The sequence below is a fragment of the Scylla paramamosain genome, chromosome 9, assembly GCF_035594125.1.
Source record: "Scylla paramamosain isolate STU-SP2022 chromosome 9, ASM3559412v1, whole genome shotgun sequence".
NCBI classification, from domain to species: domain Eukaryota; kingdom Metazoa; phylum Arthropoda; class Malacostraca; order Decapoda; family Portunidae; genus Scylla; species Scylla paramamosain.
The window spans coordinates 20,676,501-20,682,500 of NC_087159.1; the positions used below are offsets into that span (position 1 = coordinate 20,676,501).

Here is a 6,000-nt window from a genome sequence, read left to right on the forward strand (position 1 = left end):
ACAACAATCAGTGGATGTGAGAAGTTGTATACAAGAGGAGCTGTAGACGATTGCTCCGTGGAGAATTTTTTTTTTTTTTTCATAGAGGAATTATATATATATATATATATATATATATATATATATATATATATATATATATATATATATATATATATATATATATATATATATATATATATATATATATATATATATATATATATATATATATATATATATATACACACACACACACACACACACACACACACACACACACACTAATTCATTCCATAACACTTGTACAGTAAATGATATAACGAAACATTCCGTGACTCCTTCAGATATTTTTTTAAGCGAAATTATACAATAACGCTAACTAATGCATCAATCTCTCAGAATACACTTCTGTAGCAGCTAAAGGGGGTTTTACACGCGGCAATTCGCGGCTGCTTTTAGCCGGGAATATGCAACCGAGAGTGAAATGCAGCCCGGATTTGCCGGACCAGCCGGGAAACCGCTCTGACAGTCTGATCGGCTGCCTTCCCGGCATTAGTCCAGGGTCAAATGAGAACATTAATATAAAATTGAAAATAGAAAGAATATTGTTAGAAAGCGTTCTAGTAATAACCATTGACTGCACCATTATATACAATAAATAAATAATATATTTAAATTTTTATATATATATATATATATATATATATATATATATATATATATATATATATATATATATATATATATATATATTTTTTTTTTTTTTTTTTTTTTTTTATTTATTTATTTATTTTTTTTTTTTTTTTGAAAATAGACAAGGAATTGGTTTGTTTACATCGTCATAGTGAAGAAGCCAGTGGCCCAGCATGTATGTACCAGAAGGCATTATGAGCACCACGGTCTGCAAGGCTGGAACGAGTCCACAATAATTTCTTCTTTCGATTTTTTTTTTTTTTTTTTTTTTTTTATGCAGCGGGCCAGCGGCTGGAAAAACAGCCCCGTATAAACCCGCCTTCACATTGTCACTGAGAAAGCCAGCGGCCCAACATATGTGTGCCAGAAGGCATCATGAGCACCACAGCCTGCAAGGTTATATGGACCCAGGAACGAGTCCACAATCATTTTTTCTTTTGTTTTTTTTTTTTCTTCAAACACAGCAAAATCACAACTATAGCAACCAACTCGTCGAAGGAGAATTCCATGTTGAATGTTTATTTTCTGATGCAGCGAGGCAGCGGCTCCTCTCGACTGTGTACATGATTTTGGCTGAAACCTGCCGGTTTCAGTACAGTACCCTGTATTGTAAATACAGCAAACTTGCATTTGCATAGATATGCGAGCGAACTTCCAATCCTAGCTGATGCTGAATTAAGAATGGTATGGAGGAAAGTTATTGCATGCAAAGAACAGAAAAGGAGTGAGTGTTTCTCTCAAATGTGCTCACAAACTCGTCTCTGTGCATATGGATAATCGTATATTACCATACGACTCAGATTCGACAGCTGAAGGGTGCAGCATGAGTGCATTTTGAACGTGCTTGGCTATTACCGTCACTAGTATCCTCATACAATCAGATTTCCAATGTTTGTATATATGCATCTCTGTCCTTAGTTTACCGACTTTATCGGTTTTTCATGTAGCAAATGCTTACATAACGGGACCCGCTTTTAGCTATGTGATATACAGTAACAGGGCTGTATTTTTCCGACATACAGCATATCTCAAAACGTCGCCTATCGAGTCAATTTTCCTCATGAATGTTATAAGAAATATATTTCTAACTGCTAATAAATGTCCCAAGATACTTGATAATTTGTGTGTGTGTGTGTGTGTGACAATCATGTGAATAATATACAGGCAGTTCAGTGAATGGATTCGTGAGAGCTAACCAAGCAATATGCAAGTATCATAAAAAACTAAATCTAGATTAAATAGTGTCTTTTCAAAAACTATGTAAATACTAGTGAAGGGGCTTACTATGACTTGGTGTCTGGTAGCTTTCGGTGCTGCTGCAGTAGTCACTAGACAGACAACGGTCAAATAAATCTAACTTGTGTGATCACGTGCTCCTCAACTTCAGCGACTTCGTTCACTCACTAACGTTCATTTTCTGCTAAATTCATCAGCATATTCTTAACAAAGCTACATTTTTCGCTACGCACAGAATTTGTAGTAGACTGCGGTTTCACTAAATGAAAAATAATAATATTGTTTTTATAAAATATTATATAAATGCGCTAGAACAAAGTATAAACAATTATGAGACGAACGAAACACGTGTATATATCACCAAAGTGTGGGTTCCTCACAGTCTCTCATGGGATTGGTTGATGGTAAGTCACTATTCAGTCATGATTGGTGGACACGGATCACAGGCTGGCATTCTGAGAGGGTGTGGCAGGATTTCAAGCTATTCGATTGGTTAACACACACACACACACACACACACACACAGGGTGGTACATAACCTTTTGCTATGGTCTACAAAGAAAACATGTAGGTAGTGTTACAGAATAGTGTAGTACATTAGTGTGAAAGCCTCGCGCTTCTCTCACAGCTCGCAAGCTTGAAGGATATAATCGGAGTAGCGACTCAACGAAATTTGTCAAACTCAAGATCCTCTAACACATCTTGCAGGTGTCTCACAAGTTTCTCTTTTGAATACCGATTAGTATAATTTTCTTGGATCATCTTAGCCTCCACTCTGTCCTTCAGGAATGCTCCAGCGTGCTCAGCGGGGCTTAAGTCTGGTGAATTTCCAGGCCATTCAGTTCGATCGAAGAAATCAAACCCAGAGCCTTTCATCAGATCTTGCGTCTCATTTGCACGAAAGCATAGAACACTGTCGTGGAGGAGTGTGTTTTCTCTACGACAATGCTCCAAGAACGTGATGTTGATTGGTATTCAAACGAGAAGTTTGTGAGACATCTGCAAGATGTGTTGGAGAATCTTAGTCGCTACTCCGATCATACCCTTCAAGATTACAAGCTATGCGAGAAGCGCAGGGTTTCTACATTAAATATAGTCATATATTCTCAGAAATTAAAGAGCAATTCATTCTAACTAGGAAATATTCTATGATCAGATGATTTTAACGCCATAGTTTAGATTTTCTATTGCTTCAGCAATAATTCAATGTACTACACTATTTTGTAATATATGTTCTTTTGTACTCCTCTAGTAAAAAGTTATGTACCACCCTGTATTGTATACATAATCATATACAGGGTGTCTCGGAAGAAAAGTCATACATTCTCAGAAATTAGAGAGCAATTCATTTTAACTTGGAAATATTCTATGGTCAAATGCTTTTAACGCCAGTTTAGAAATTACATTATAGACATGAATATGAACGGTCATCAATGGCAAGTAGCTGGGGAGTCCCGCAACGTCCAGCTGATCGCTGTTGCCATATGGCATTCGTTATGTTTTAGTTATTATTTGCTACAACGATTCACTGCTCCCTTGAATTTAATTATATCTTTATTTATGAAAACCTTGATGCCTTATCAAGTAACATCCTCATGATGCCAACACCCACCACTGATGCCCTCTCTGCCCTTCCCCTCCCATCCTTCTCGTCAATTCTTAGCACGTGGATTTTAAAATATCCTGTAACTTCTAAACTATATATATATATATATATATATATATATATATATATATATATATATATATATATATATATATATATATATATATATATATATATATATATATATATATATATATATATAATTAATACATTTATTTATTTATCTACTATTTGTTAATTTAAAATCAGACCGAGAGTTGAAAATAAATGAGGAGAGAGGGACATGATAATATAATATCAATAATAGTGTGTGTGTGTGTGTGTGTGTAGTAGTAGTGTAATGATATACATGGAAAAGAACCATGTTCACAGTATCCTGTTTTTCTTATGGTAACCAACTTTTCCCTTGATGGAAACGTCTTGTGTGGATGATTTTCTCATCCAGATTTTTATTTTATTTTTATTTTTTTTTCACAGACCTCTAAGTTTTAGTGAGGAAGGCTATGTTCCTTAATATCTCCTTTAAGTGATCCTTTTACAGTTTTCCTTTTTTTGTCTCCTCGTGTCCCTTTCCTTCCACACACGCACGTCTTCTCTGTCGTGTATATCATTCCCTTCTCATTTCTAATGTTAGGAGTTTCAGCATAAACAATCTTTTATTCATGATAGAAGTTTCAAGTTACGTACCACTTCAATCGTTTTCTATACTCTTTCCAGCAGATTTTTCTCATTAGCTGACCGTACTATTACTGCATATTCGAGGCTTGAACCAAGTACATACAGAACAAAATTAAGCAGTTATCTTCATCTCTTCATTTAAATCAGTAAACGCCACTATAATATTCGTTAACATGTTGAATATTTTCCGTGTTATTTTACTTATGTTTTTTTTTTTTTTTCTGGAACTAACTCGGCACTAACAACCCTGAGTTTATACCATTTATCTGTTTGAAAACCACACATCTGTCATGAATCTCTCTCTCTCTCTCTCTCTCTCTCTCTCTCTCTCTCTCTCTCTCTCTCTCTAAGCTCATGATAAGTGTGCCTTAGCAGATAAGCAAATAGGTAAATTAAATTGACTCAGTTGTTAGTGCAGTCATAAGGGAGCTTTTAAAAGATAAGACATAGTTATGGATAAAAACAACGGTTTGAAATAGATAAGTATGTTTGATACAGGGATTGCAGGGTGAAGGTCTGACGGCAGTTTTTATCTTATGTTTTTATGATAGCTATTGAGAATAATCTTAACGAATTCAAATGATTATTGAATATTTCTTAAGCATTTTTTTTTTAATGTGTAAAGTGATGAAGAGATTCAAGTAATTTAAGACTAAAGCTTAAAATCAAGGTAAGATAGTTAAAAGCGGTACGTGATTAAAGTTAACGTCCTTAAATTCGAAGCTCGCGCCTCTACACCTGGAGGCCATGGGAACCAATGGGAGACAAAGCTGCTCGCGCCTTGCACGGCCCCTCCGGTAGTAATGGCTGACTGGTGACACCCAGATACGGCAAGTGTGAATAGCTACCCATTTCCTCGAACCCCAAGGAAGGATATATTATTTCCACGCAAAGGATCATCTAGCAAGGTGAGGACGAGCCTCTTGGACTAGTGGGGGGGGCGTGGCTAGTGCGTATGACAGGTGAGGGAGACGAGCTGCTAGCCTCGTTCAGTGGTCTCTGAGGCGCCATGGTAGAAGACTGAGAGAGGCTGGCGATAGTGATTGTAATTAAAGTAAAACAGTAGTAGAACGCTTGTCTTTAGTCTGTAGTTGGTGATGTTACGAAAAGATCATAAAATAGGCTGGTGTATATACTTTTTAAATGCTAGCACTACTCGGCGTTGTCTGGTTCATCTGTAAATTGAGGGTAATGTGAGACTGCAATTGGAGACTTGGCAACGTAGGGGAAGGCAATATGGAGGCTGGGCGAGGCTAGAGTCCTTCCGAATTTGCAGAGCGAACCATTGACTATGCGGCGGCCGCTGGGGTTGGGTGTTTATGCATCTTATCCCCTCTCAAATTGAGAAATCTGTGTGTACAGACCAAGTATCTATCATTCATCATGATTAATCAAATGTTAAATTGATATTTGCTAGTCGGAAGTTTTTATGTACTAAATCTAGGATGACAATATTTTCATGGGAACTACTTTTCCTGTAGGGTTGATGAAATGTATTCCCTTAATGTTGCTCAGGTGCAAGACTTCCCAGAGAGGAAAAATTGAGGCTTTATTTTGTGCTATTAAATTTAACATTGCGTATAGCTTCCCAGTGGTTGATTTAATGATTGCGGAACAAGGTTTATACGATTCCAAGAGTATTCGAGGGAATGATAAATCTTTTGATGTATCGGAGAGTGGGAGGGGGATTAGGTTAATAATCTTCAGTGGGGAATAGCGTGGAGTATGATTGACAAGGGGAAGGGGACATGATGCTGACATATATATCAATTGATTTCATTCATCGGTTTTACGAATAACGCTTG

General features: G+C 36.5%; 2 protein-coding genes across 14 annotated transcripts in view; one reads left to right on the top strand and one right to left on the bottom strand.

The window, feature by feature from the left end:
• LOC135103707 (cytosolic 10-formyltetrahydrofolate dehydrogenase-like) overlaps nt 1-2,116 on the bottom strand; it is a 196,992-nt gene extending 194,876 nt beyond the window's left edge. Inside the window, exon 1 of the mRNA XM_064010307.1 lies at nt 1,960-2,116. The gene's annotated coding sequence lies outside the window, so the exon portion shown is untranslated. The remainder of the gene's footprint in view (nt 1-1,959) is intronic.
• A 2,803-nt stretch (nt 2,117-4,919) lies between these two features.
• LOC135103708 (uncharacterized) overlaps nt 4,920-6,000 on the top strand; it is a 254,425-nt gene continuing 253,344 nt past the window's right edge. For 9 of the 13 annotated variants that reach the window (XM_064010310.1, XM_064010309.1, XM_064010308.1 and 6 more), the window contains exon 1: nt 4,922-5,103. The gene's annotated coding sequence lies outside the window, so the exon portion shown is untranslated. Of the gene's footprint in view, nt 5,104-6,000 lie in introns of all 13 variants that reach the window. The other 4 variants (XM_064010312.1, XM_064010320.1, XM_064010321.1 and 1 more) reach the window with 2 other exon arrangements.